At 39.9% G+C, this 14,499-nt stretch overlaps 1 non-coding gene across 1 annotated transcript; it reads left to right on the top strand.

The window, feature by feature from the left end:
* The first annotated feature begins 2,086 nt into the window (after positions 1 to 2,086).
* On the top strand, positions 2,087 to 2,193 carry LOC133793055 (small nucleolar RNA R71). The gene has a single exon (XR_009874517.1). It is a non-coding gene; the product is annotated as a small nucleolar RNA R71 (small nucleolar RNA).
* The last annotated feature ends 12,306 nt before the right edge of the window (positions 2,194 to 14,499 follow it).

The raw sequence follows: 14,499 nt of genomic DNA, 5'->3' as shown, positions 1-14,499 counted from the left end.
GATTCAATCTTCTTTGAGGGTCACGACGCGGTATAGCCCCGTCTTCCAATTGAATGTGATGGGAGCAAATTAAAGGACTAATACCTTTGATGTCAGTTATCGCCCATCCTAATGCATCTCTTTGTTCTTGCAACACATTGATGAGTTGGCGCTCTTGTGTGGCATTGATCTTGGAAGATATTATGATAGGAAAAGTGTTGTCAGCTGCTAGGAAAACATTCTTAAGACCCTCGGGAAGTTGTGCCAACTTTGGTTGAGGAGCTTGTTCAATAGATGGTTTTGGTGTTTCTCGATCTTGAGGGAGTTCCTCAAAGATTGGATTCCAAAACATGGTTCTTTTAGCCTGTGAGTGTTTGACGATTTCAGGGTTGATGGTAGACTCATCGGGCTCAGAACTTTCTGAAATTTGGAAAAGTTGATTAAAATGACTAGATGTGTATTTCGATTCGACCTCTTCCGAAATAAGTGTATCGATCAGATAGGATTGGAAACACTCATCGTTGTCGGGTGGTTGTTTGCCGATGTGGAAAACATTCACTTCTAGAGTCATGTTCCCAAAAGAGATTTTCATGAGACCATTCCTACAGTTAATGAGTGCATTTGCTGTTGCGAGGAAAGGTCTACCGAGAATTATGGGAATTTTGGACTCTATACTCACTTCAGATTGAGTGTCCAAGATGAGAAAATCAACATGGTAATAGAATTTTTCAATTTGAATCAAAATGTCTTCTACTATTCCCTGAGGTTTCTTAACTGATCGATCGGCCAATTGTAGCACAATGGATGTGGGCTTGAGTTCTCCTAGACCTAATTGCAAGTATATTGAATATGGCATGAGATTTACACTTGCTCCTAAGTCTAGAAGTGCTTGACAAAATTCCTGTTCCCCAATTTGACATGAGATGGTGGGACAACTAGGATCTTTGTACTTAGGCGGTGTTTTGCAGTCAATTACCGCGCTAGCTTGTTCTGCCAAGAATGCAGCTTTCTTGACATGATGCTTTCTATTAACGGTGCACAAATCCTTGATTACCTTGGCATAAGCCGGCACTTGTTTGATCACATGCAACAATGGCAAGTAGATCTTCACTTGTGTTAAAAGGTCTAGGATTTCACCATGATTTTCCAATACCTTTCCAGTGGATTTCAAAGCTTGAGGTAAGGGTGCCTTTACTGAAATGCTTATTGGCACATCATCATCTGGAGCGGGCATTGACGTACCCGTTGTCTTAGTTAACGGTGAAACCGTACTTTGACCACTTTGAGTAGAGATGGCATTAACCTCTTTGAAATTTGTATCTGTAGAGGAGGAGGTTTGTGCCATGTGTTGCCCTTTTTGATGGATTAGAGGTTGAGCGGGAAGTCTCCCATGCTCTTGAATCACCAAATTAGTGTTTAGCTTTGTCATTTGGATTTTCATGTCCTTCATTTCCTCTACCATTTGTGTGAAACAAGATTTGAGCTCTTGAGTTGAGGCTATCTAAGTTTGCGCAAGCATTTGCAAAGTATTCTCAAGAGAATTACTTGACTGCATGTTATTTTGAGGAGCAATGTATGATTTTGGTGGTTATTGCTGCTCAGGTTTGAATCCTTCTAGCTGAAATTTGGATGGTTGCGCCAACCGGGATTGTAAGTGTTTGAGAAAGGGTTATAAGGCTTCTTGTAATCCCCTAAAGCATTGCATTGCTCCTCATTTCCTCCTCTTAGCTCACCAAGAGTTGGGCACTCATGCGGTTGATGTTTCGTCCCTCCACAGATGAAGCATGGATCTCGTGTCTCTACCTTTGCAGCCATGTGGATTCCTCTACCTTCTTGAGATTTGAAAGCCTCGAATTGTTGTCTCAATGATTCAATTTGGCTTTTGACGTTGTCATCTTCCCTTAATTGGTAGATTCCAGTTGATCGTGGCTTGTCCATGGGACTCGGTCCATTCCATGTGTAGGACTTTTCAGCAAGATCGGCGAGGTACTCGAAAGCTTCATCGGGATCTTTTTGAAGGAATTCTCCATTGCACATCATTTGTACGAATTGTCTTTGTCCGGTTGTGAGACCGTCATAGAAATAACTGATCAGATGCCAGCTTTCGTATCCATTATGTGGGCATTGATTTATCAAATCTCTAAACCTCTCCCATACCTGATGGAAAGTTTCATGGTCTTTATGGATGAAGGTAGAGATTTGCCTCTTAAGGCTGCTAGTCTTATGGGGCGGGAAATATTTTGCAAAGAATGCTTTTGTCATTTCGTCCCATGTTCCGATAGATCTAGGCCTTAAGGAATACAACCAGCTTTTTGCTTTGTCTTTGAGTGAGAAAGGAAAGAATTTCAATCTCACAATGTTGGTGACATCAGCTCGGTTGTTGAATGTAGCCACCACCTCTTCGAATTCCCGTATATGCACGTACGGACTCTCATTTTCCAACCCATGGAAGGTTGGTAAGAGGTTAATCATGCCGGGTTTGAAATCGAAATTTGGCATATTGTTGGGATACATTATGCATGAAGGTGTGGCTGGACGCGTAGGATGTAAATAATCCTGTAGCGTTCTTGGTTGGACTTTGTCTTGATGAGCCATCGTGGGTGGTTCAGGAAGTCTCAGTGAATCGGGAGTGTTTGAACGAATGGAAGAAAACGACGAACTAGGAGAGTTTTCTAAAGTTTCTACTTGTTGTCTCACAAATCTCCCTAGTGCGTCTCTGTTTCGTGGCATAAATATTTTTTTTTGTAAGTATTATAAGCGCAAATGTGTAATAATGTAATAAGTATACACCAAAAATGTTCCCAGGCCAATTGGGAAGGCTGCCAAGGTACCACTTTAGGCCCAAGAGCTTTTCTAGAACTCCCCGAGGTTCTTAGAAAAGATTGGAGGGTAACGCTAACACAGACCTTATTTAAGAACCAATTTTTCTAAGACAGAACAAGTTTGGTTTTTACTAATTTCCAAAATTACACAAATGTTCTCAATATTTTGTTTGATTTTTTTTTATAATTTTATGATTTAAAATTTTATGCTTTTTTCGGAAAAAACCTAAATCTAGAAAATAAAATTCTAAACCTAAAAATAAAATAAAAATAATGAATAAATAAAAATAAAAATTACTAAGGAAAAATAAAATAAAAGAGAAATTAAAAATTATACTATTTTTTTATATAGAAAAAAAATTAATTTACTAGGCAAACCTTTAATTGTAGAATTACCTCCCCGGCAACGGCGCCAAAAATTGATATCGCCCAATAACTCCTAAGCGGTCGTAGTACTAATCGGGCTATGTCGTATCCACAGAGAGGTAAAATACAAGTAAAAAGGAAGATTAGTAAATCAGAAATAATAAACTTTGAAATGATGTAACTTTGAAAAAGAATATAAACATTAAATAAACAAAATTGAGGAATTAGAATCAGAAAGAAAATATGGAAGGCATAAGTTTCATTCATGCAAACATATATATATTTTAATAAAATTGATTCATTCTTCTCAACTATAATTCTACACTATTAATTATAGTTGGAAAATATATATAATAAAGCTCATCTTAAAATATGTTCTTTAATTAAATTATACTAACTTCTAATTTTAAAAACCTATCATATTATATACTTTAGAGCGACAAAATATCAATGGTAGAATGCAGTAAAAAGCATATAATATAACAAATATCCTAAATAAAATTAAATTAAAAACCTAAATTACATAAGAAGAGCATGACTAGACTTATGTAAAAGATAATAATAAATTTAGCATAAAAATTAGAAGAAAATAAATTTAATTGTAACAAATATATAGAAATGGAGAAAAAAATAAAGAATCAATATATTAAAAATATAATGTTAAACATGAACTCCAGTCTAGCCTTTCCACAAGAGAATTTAGCCTAAAATAGGCATTGTTTTCACTCACAAAAATGTAAAAGAAAAATAGGAAAAAATAAGTGTTTTCCTCTCCAACAATACTCTCTACTCTCCTTCCCCAATTTGATCTAATTTTTACCCCATTTGGTACTCTATTTATAGTGTCAATAGGACTCAAAAACGTGTAGAACCGTGTACAAAATAGTGGGAAAAATGGCTGCAAAATAGGTGCAAAGTGGGACAAGTGCAGCAGACACGTTGGCAGGCATGCCGGGCGCGTGGGGAGCAGCCTGGCGACGAGGGGACAGGTGGCAGCTTCGGATTGGATGGCGCGGCTGAAGTGGCTCGACTAGACAAATGGTCTGCTGCCACGTGGCAGCTGCTGCAAGCTTTGGGCTGGGCTCTGTTTTTGGGCCTAAGTCACCTTCAAAAATACCATTTTCTTCATGATTTCTTTAATTTTAATTCTTTCTTTCTTCTTTCTTCTTTCTTTTTTCTTCGTGTCAAAATCATTTTATTTCTTGAAAATTAAACACAAATTAAATTAAAATTAATATTTTCAAATATAAAATATATGACAATAAATCCATGAAAATATTAATTAAAACTTAATTAATTTTACACTTTTAAGACTAATAAAATGATATTTTTGAGCACTAATCAGTTCCATACAACTATTAGATTCGGATTTGAAGCATCCAACAACGAAGCAGAGTATGAGGCCTTATTGGCAGGGCTGAGGGTCGAAAAGGAGCTGAAGGCGAAAGCCATCATGGAAAAGGAGCTGAAGCAGAGTATGCTATAGTGATTCCTAACTCGTGGTAAATCAGAATTCGAGAGAATATCAAGCTCGAGGCATACTACCTGGGTAAGGTAAAGGGGGAATAGTCTAAATTTAAGTTTAGTTCTGTTGAACAGATACCTCTCGAGCAGAACTCTAACGTCGATGTTCTGGCACGACTTGCTATCACCAAAGAGGCTGAAACATTGAATGTAGTGCCAGTGGAATTCTTGGAAAGCCCAAGTGTCACGGGAGAAATGATGGAGGTCAGAATGATTGACATAAGACCGACCTGCATGACTCCTATAATGGAAAATCTCGCGATTGGAAAGTTACCTGATGACTGAAAAGATGCGAGAAAACTGCTTTATCAAGCTCTACGGTATGTAATAGCTGATGGAATGTTATATCGGCAAGGTCATTCGTTGCCCCTCCTACGATGTGTTCTGCCCGAGGAAGCCAACACTATTTTACAAGAAATACACGAAGGTTTTTGTGGAGATCACGCTGGGGGACAAAACCTAGTGTTGACGGTACTGAGACAAGGCTATTTCTAGCCCACTTTAACGAAAGATTCGATCTCGTATGTTCAGAAGTGCGACAAATGCCAGCGTTTCGCCATAGTTCCCGAGTTGCGCCAGTCGAACTAACAATGATTTCATCCCCTTGGCCATTTTCAGCATGGGGAATTGACCTGATAGGTTCCCTACCTATGGGAAAAGGAGGAGTTCGATATGCGGTAGTGGCGATCGATTACTTCACGAAGTGGGTAGAGGCCGAACCTCTGGCAACCATCACCTCAAAGAGAGTCTTAGATTTTGTGGTGAAGAATATCATATGTCAATTTAGAGTCCCTAAAAAAATTGTAGCAGAGAATGGGACGCAGTTCGATAGTGATCTCTTCACAGATTTTTGTGAAAGATACAACATAACAAAGAGTTTCTCGTCAGTAGCATACCAATAAGCCAATGGGCAGGTCGAGGCTGTAAATAAGACCCTCAAGATGAGCCTGAATAAAAGGTTGGATAAAGCCAGAGGATTATGGCCCGAGCAGCTCCCACGAGTACTTTGGGCCTACCGAACTTCTCATAGAACCTCCACGGGACATACTCCCTTTTCCCTAACCTTCGGAAGCAAGGCCATGCTTCCGATAGAGGCAATGGTGACTACTCATAGGCATAGGACATTTGATCAAGATCATAACAACGAGCTTCTTAATGGATCCTTTGATCTGATCGAAGAAAAAAAAGAGGTGTCGAAGTTACAGCTCGCCCATTATCAACAAAAGATCACTCATTATTTCAATTCAAAGGTCAAGGGACACAGACTCAAATTAGGCGATCTAGTTCTCTAAAGGGTCTTTTTGTCAAATGAAGATCCCAAGGATGGTGTGTTAGGCCCGAACTGGGAAGGACCGTACCAGATCATAGAGGTCTTACGCGAAGGAACTTTTAAGCTAGCACGACTAAATGGGGAAATAGTCCCATGGACCTAGAATGCTCTCCATTTGAAAAAGTGTTATCAATAGTATTACCATCAATGTAAGATTTATTTATAAAACTCTTTTCAATTAAATAACAAATGGATTATTAAATAACTATTTCTTAGTTTTACTCACATTGTAAAAGCAACCAGGAATGTTTATACGTTCTGGTTACTTGGGGGGCACATAACTGAGGTGAGTTTTTGAGAAAATTAAGCTTACTCGGATAAAAATTAAAAACTTCGAAGCTTGGATAAATTGATTATTCAACGACTTTTTTTTTTTAAAAAAAAAAAAGCTCGAGTTTTCAATAAACCTAACGCGAACTAAGTCTAAAAAATTATTAAAAACCCTGGATATAACCAGGTCCGAGGCTTGATTCCTAACAGGTATAATACTATTAAGTTCATTAAAAACCCTGGATATAACCAGGTCCAAGGTCTAATTCTTAACAGGTATGATGCAAATAAGTGAGAAAATCTTGGATACAACCAAGATATTAATAAAATCTATCTCGATCTAAAAGTTCATCCCTAAGATTTTGAATGTACAAGAGTCTAAGGATTCATAAAGATGAGAAAATAATAAGGGAAAGACAAATAGATCACAAGTTGGGTGTATATTCAAATAAAAAATATGTTGTCATCTCGAGGAGAAAAAACCTCGAACTAAGCCCGAAGACAATTGTTTTGATCTCGAGGGATTGTTACAAGAACTTAAAAAATAATAAAAATAATAAAAAAGTCATTGAGCTCCGTCAGCACGCTCCACCGAGGTGACCTCCTCACCATCTCCCTCTGCAGCTCCGGAAGCCTCGCCAGTCTCCGAGGATTCCTGCAAAAACTAAATCTTGAATCTAGCAAGATACGGGTCCCACAGCTCAAGCTGCATGAAAGAGAAGTTCCTGTCCTAGTTAAAAGCCCAACAATGGTATAACATCTCCTCCATTTGAGATTAGGACATTGTAGCTTCCTCCTTGGCCTTAGCCTCGGCCTCGATCAACTTCGCTTTGAGTTCGTCGTTCTCGACCTGAAGCTGATCGGCACGGCTACTCGCCTCCACGACCTGAGCCTGAGAGGTGGACAGGGTGGCCTTCGCAGATTGCTCGCCCTCTTGAGAAGAAATAAAAGCAACTTTGGCAGCATGCTCACTCTCTTGTGCAACACTCAGAGCGGCTCCGGCAGCCTGCTCATTCTCTTGGGCAGTAGTTAAGGCAGCTCAGAGATCCTCGTTCCTGGCTCTAACATGAGCTATGCTTCAATATTGAGCCAAGACAAACTGTAGAATAACGAAGCAAGTCAACAAAAAAACATAATAAAAAGGTTAGAAGTGGGAAAAGGACTCACGGTGAGGTTCATCCCCGTAGCAAATTTGAGGATATCTTCCAGGCTATGCTCTTCTATGGCCCTTAGATCCCTGGCACTAGCTTTGTATGCATGGCCCACCATGTGACTTGCCATCTCATACATGATACCCCGAAAAGCCTCAGAGATGTTGTCCAGATTGTGTGGCTCAACCGGTATCCGGACGAGGGGAATCTCATGTTGGACGGGGGCCTCAGTTTGAATCACTTGAGGGTGTGAGGAAGGCATGTGTCGAGGAGGAGGAGGAGGAGGAGCTTGCTGGACAGTGACAGTTGTTACCGGAGTTGGGGGGAGCTCTCTTGGTGGCTGCTCCCGAGCAATGCTTGCACCTTTACCCTTAGGACGGGACTTTGTGGTACCCCCCATCTTAGGGGTGGTCTTCTTTGCCACCCTGGGCCTTTTTACCATAGGACCAGCTCCGGACCCTCAGGCCCTGAAGGCACCCCTTAAATTTGGAGCTCCCAGCCACTCCATTTCTTCACCTGAAAAAAGAGCGAACAGAGGATTCAATTCATAGGAGTAATGCTTAAAAAATATTATAAATTCAAGAAAAAAGAACGACAATCCTACCCACCAGGCTAGGGGGGAACCTATTACGATCAGCTCAGGTGTATTGACTGGGCTAGGCACAACCTCCAACTCTAGGATTAACAGAGAGGAGGGGGAATCTAAAGCTATGATTTCCTGGATCCTAGGGGGTTCAGGTCCTTCCTCAGGGCTAGACTCATCTACGTACTGCCTAAAACCCAGAGCAAATGCACCCTGGAGCAGGGAAGGCCAAGTCCTACGATTTGTCCTATACTCTTCAAATATGGTGGATCTAAAGTTTAATGTATTGTCAACTACGACGATTCCTTTGGGATAACAATGATCATAGCATACCACCAAATGATCCACACATTGGAGAAGGGTTACATTTAGGTCTGGATCGGTAGGGTGCTGGTTAACGAGCTGTTTAGGGTTAAAACGGATTAGCCTATAGCTGGCAGTAGCCAGATCTAATTCTCTGAAAAGGTATGGGTTACCTTGGCTGGAGGGGCCAGCTGCTGCCCCGGACACAGTTCGATTAGAATCAGGCCCTAGGTCATCTTCAAGAGCTCGCCTTTTCGCACCAATGGTGCCACTTCTTCTTCCTCCTTGATGACCTCATTGGCTGGCAAGGTCTCTTGAGAAAAGGGGAGCTCGAGGATGACGGGAAGTGGAGCTCAGGTCCTCAAAGCTAATGTCTGACCCTTACTGATTAATTTGTAGGCCACCATGGTGGCATCGTTCACAATCTGGCGATAGTCTTTTTCCCTGGGAGGAAGACTAGACAAAGTCTCATACTGACCCCCGAGGGTCTCAGATCATCCCGTCCTCGTGAATATAGCTGCACGAGGAGCAAACTCAGTTAGGACTATAAAAAAAAATTCACAATGAAAATGATAAAAGCTCACGTGTTGAATTCACAAAGATAGAAGACTTACGAGGACGGTTGAAATATCGATGGTCACAGTTCTTGAACCCATTTGACATAAAGAATAAATCTTTATAATCATTTGGGTAGCTGGGAAGGTTGATGACGGAGGTGGAGTTTGGAAACTGAGTGAGATAGTAAAATTCGTCACCTCGCCCTTTCTGGTCAAGACTGGCTTTAAGGCAGAAGAAATATAGGATGTATGCTGGAGTGGGGACCTCCCACTCGTGCTTCATAAACAAATATTTTAACCCTGCCAAAAGCCTGTATGAGTTTGGGGGGAGCTGAAAAGGAGCCAATTTAACGCAGTTCATAAAATCTACGAAATATTGGTCCAATGGGAGGAAGGCACCAGCCTTTAGGTGCTTGTCACTCCAAGCACTGTAGTTTTCTTGGAAGGAGCTGCAACTCCATTCTCCCTCAAATGCAGGTCAGGCAATGAGACCAATAGCTCGCATGTCGATATTGTGACTCAGCAGGATCTTGTTCACCTTCCCCTGAGTCGTTATCCGTGAGACTATATGCTCAGCCTCGAAAAACGCGTTGGGGTCGACGACAACCTCTCTCTCCACCATAGGGCCAAAGTGAGGGATGTGAGATTCTGAGGTGATCTGGTTGCCTTTAATTTTGTTTTGGGCAGATGAGCTCGCAACATTCTTCTTAGGAGGTGCCATGATTCAGATCGCATAATGACAAAGCGACCTAATTAGTAGGCGACTGTAATGCCCCAAATTTCCTAATAAGGTTTAGGACCTTGATTAGGAGGCCGGGAGGGCTATAATTGATTTATTATAGTATTTAATGATTATATGCATGTTTACGTGAATTATATTATTATATGATGGTGAATGCATGCATATGGGCTCATATGTTAATTATGAGGGTAATTTGGCCACTGTGGGCGTAATTGTATATTTTGGATGCATGGTTGTGATTAATTAATATAGCCACATTATAAGGTGGATTGGTTCGAGCTATTCGACATGAGACGATCATGAGATGTAAGTGTTCGGTCTAGTCATAACGGGTCTAAGTTCGGGGCTCGGGGTGAGTCTCGGGGTGAATTTAATTATTAGAGCATTACCGGGAATTAAAGGGTAATGGGATATGATTTATTTGTATTTGGGAATATTGAGAATAGCGGGAATTGGAGAGCGTTAATTATAATTAACGAGATAGGCGGGAAAGGACGGTTTTACCCTTGGAAGCCTTTAAAGGGGTTTATTTGGCTTAAGGGCATTATGGTCTTTTGACCTTAAGGATTTATATCAGCCTAAGGGAATTTTAGAAGGCTGTGGAATGAAAATAAAACAGAGCCTATCTTTCTCCTTCTCCCTTTCTTCCCGTACAAGCTTCTCCCTTCACTTTTCTTTGAATTTTGAGAGCCCAAATTGAGGAGTTGAGCTAGGAGATCAAAGGTGGGAGCTAGGGAACTTGATTCAGACATTTAAGGGGATTCAAAATCGTTTTTAAGGTGACCGCTAAAGGACTAAAAGTTGATCGTTCTCAAGGGTCATTCTTTTAATCGTTCTAGCTCGACTTTGAGATACGAAAACTGCACCCTGTGTATATGTGACATGCATGGCTATTATGATGCATGTTGGTTGATTATTGAGTATGATATGCGTGGTTATTATTGATGCATGTCGATTGATTATCATGTATGACATGCATGGCTATTCTTGATGCATGTTGGTTGACTATTAAATGTGACATGCATGGCTGTTATTGGTGCATGTTGGATTGCTGGATATATTGCATATGATGCATGAGAAACATGTGATTAGGACATGCTTTGCATACTGGGTATGATATTGTTCAGAGCTTGAGCCTCTGTGGTTGTACATGGTCCTAATTGTACTGGTATCGGTTTAGTAAGCATGCTAAATACCTTGTTTATGGATATTGAACATGTGGTATATGTTTGGTGGCATGACTTGCTTGTGTATGGCACTGACTAGTCAGGGACCGACTCTAGAGTCGAGAATCATGCATTGAATGGCTCTATGGCATTAATGCTAGACCGACCCTAGGGTCGAAGAACTTATAAGCGCTTGCCTGGTCTATGACCAAATGTTTATAGCCAAGGTATATGACCCCGGTGACTGTTGTCACATGGCTAGGGGACGCTGTCCATAGCACGACTCTAGAGTCGGGAGGAAGGTTATGTTGGTGACCATTCACCATGCACCTGTCCTAATCAAACTTATGAAAGGATCACTTATCATTTAAGCCCTGGTGACCCTATCGTCACATGGCTAGAGGGAGCGATGCTCATTATTGTGACTTTTGGCTGTTGTCACCTATTTGCCTGGACTGATAGTCCTGAATGGTTATTATGATCGTGTTGATATTATACCATGCTTTACTGTGTTTTCTTGCTGGGCTTCGGCTCACGGGTGATACGTGGTGCAGGTAAAGGCAAGAGGAAGCTGGACCATCCTTGAGTTGGAGAGCTTAGGTGATGACGTGTACATATGCAGCTGCTCATCCGCCACGGCCGAGGTTTAAAGTGGAACTAGGGTTGAACCCTGTTTTGCCGCTTAGAACGGCCTGTTGTAAATATTTTTCTGTAATAGACTCTGAAACTTTATTTTCGGGAACCCAATGTATATATATTAAACGTTCTAGTGAAACGTTACACCCTAACCAAAATATTTAATCCCTAAACCGCTAATCATACCTAGATCACGATTTTGGCCAAATGACTCGATTAGCGAGTTTAGCACTGTTTACAAGGCACACCGTAACGGTCCCTGGAGTTTGGGGCGTTACAGCGACCTAAGATGGTCTCTAGCTATGGTTGTAGAGGTACGGAAGACGAAAAGGTTTAATTGGTTTACTTTTGAAATTTGAAATTTTATACGAGCTAAGCTTTGCCCTAGCCTCAATGTGTGGTCCCACGCGGTATCCTAGGCCACGCACCTTAATTTCTTAAAATCCCCAGATACTCCAGGATCCGTGTGTCAGAACCGTCAAACCCACTACTTTCCTTTTGAAAGTAGTTTAATGCAAAACTGACTGGCTAAGGAATCGTAACCTCTATTCTACCTAGGATTAAATCTAAAACCCCTTCGGTATTTACATCCCAAAACAGGTATTCAAATCGATTTTCCATTAGATTTTTCTCAGAATAACCCAGAAAATTGCCCAGATTTATGAGTATCTTATTTCTAAATAAGTATGGTCTCATTCATTTAGCCTAAAACGAATCCTATTTCCTATTCGCACTCAGACCCTGAACGATATTGAACAACAACCATTATTCGAAGTGAAAACTCACTGGAAAATAAAAAAAAATTCAAACCAGATGTTGAAATACTTACAGAGTGTATGTTCATTCAAAGAGGATGTCAAAATGTCCACAGGAAGCTCCTTGAAAGCTTCAGAAAGTCTGAAAGGAGATGAAGGATTTTTGGGATTTTGGAGAAGAAAAAGGAAAGCTTGGGTTTTTTTTTAAAATGAAATATTTTGAATGCAAAGGTTGTGAAGTCTCAGGATTGATCATCCTATTTATACGTAAACTACGGAAATTAATCCAGGCCATCCAATTGGGTTAGTTCAAGATCCAAGGGCCAAGATTAAATGAACCATACGGAGGCAAAAAGTTGACAGGACAGTTATTTCAGTCCTCGAAACCTGAACGAACGCCAATTGCAGGAAGCCACGTGTCCAGTACTTGAGTAGTGGGCATGCACGATTTTATATGGCAGAAGTCTAAAAGCCCCTACTGTGCATGTCAGAATGTGACGACATCAAGCACGAGCAGGAGCTTGGAGGGAAAATGTTGTCCCTAAAATTAGCACAAGTTCAATTACTCAGCTCGGCTACAGCTGGCAGATAAATATGTGGAAAAATAGCCAAGCAGAATATCTGGTTATTAATGATGTGAGTAGCTCGAGATCCAATCTAGTTCGTACACGGTATACAGGTTATCATCTAACCTACACTCAAGGTAACAATCGAGTTTGGGACTCATAATGGTCAAATCCAACTTTGGGCGCTCTGAAGTTACTATGAGCTTGGAGTTAGGTAATTGTTAAACCCAAGCTCGGGTGAGATATTAAGCTCATGAGAGCCTAGACATAATGCATACTAAAGGATTCCAGGAGATTCAGGGATTATTTATACGCTCATTAATGACCAAGCTGTATCATATATCTGTCATTTATTATCCGAGAAAGCAGGAGTATATTTATTATGTTATCAAATCATATCCCAATGAAAATGGGAACAATTTGTATTAATTATATACCTTATTTAATTACGTGGTTTATTTACACAGTTACCCAAACCTATCCATGGAATTCCCTTATAAATACTGGGAATATTGGATAGGAAGGGGGGACTAGGAGTATTACCGAAACTCTATAGAAATAGAGAGAGAAAAGTAATAATATTAACTCGTGGACTAGGTGGATTTTAACCACTGAACCACATAAAAGTTCTATGCTTTTGAGTGAATGTTTATTAGTTCATTACGGTTTATAATCTAGCACTAATCTCCTGTTTAATTTCTTAATACATTGCTGGCAAAAAATTGCGTCAACAATTCCATAACTGTTAAACTATGTCCCCAGCCATATATATCATTTAATCCCCAAAACAATTGTTCTTAGCCTGACCATTCTGACAAATCTTAAAGCGTGAATCAAAGGATCAGATGACAAATATAGGAGTTCATAGTAACCTCTGAATTAAGATCATCGTGTATATGATCATCGTTTGATTAATACTACGAAACGGTATTTAAACAAGTATTAACAAATCACATATGGTCCACTTCTATATATCACTATATATAAAATACCTGCACTAAAGTGTCCTACTACACTAGTGACCCAGATGTAGATCACTTGTATTCATAATACTAGCGAACCATACTAACAGTAATTAATCTAAAGATTCCATAACTTTATTTTATTACGAATTGTTTTAAGTTCATTATCTCAATCTCGATACTCTCATACCAATGTGAGATTAAGACCACATAGATGAACTTTGTAATTTTATGATATTCTTGATATTATCAACATAATATTGAACATAGTCTATATATATATTACAATTCAATTCAATTATTTATTTCATTTAAAACATTTGTCAACTATAATTGCTTTAAGGGCACTATTCCCAACAATAACATGGATCAATTAGAAGGCTTTAAAGTTGTTGGACAGGAAAGTTGGTAAGTTGGGTCAATCTATGGACTTAAACAAGTTTCGCGCTCCTGAAACTTAAGGTTTAATGGAAATATTAAGACCTACGGTTTTGAACAAAATGTAGTTGAGCCTTGTGTTTAACCAACTCAGGGAAAAAGACACTGTGGTGTTATTAATCATTTATGTAGATGATATCTTACTCATTGAAAATAATGTCAATAAATAATCAGGCATAAAGAACTGGCTGGAAACAAAATTTCAGATTTTGTTGTAGCAAGTCGTGTTCTTGGTATCCAGATCATCGAGGATAGAAAGAACTGGATTTTGGCTCAATTCAAGCAGCCGCCTTAGGTGAGGTTCTTGGGCGTTACTCTATAACAAATTCTGAGAAAGGATGTTTAGCAT

Source organism: Humulus lupulus, chromosome 7 (assembly GCF_963169125.1).
Source record: "Humulus lupulus chromosome 7, drHumLupu1.1, whole genome shotgun sequence".
NCBI classification, from domain to species: domain Eukaryota; kingdom Viridiplantae; phylum Streptophyta; class Magnoliopsida; order Rosales; family Cannabaceae; genus Humulus; species Humulus lupulus.
The sequence above is the reverse complement of the archived record's forward strand: the minus strand, read 5'-3'. Positions and strand labels throughout refer to the sequence as shown.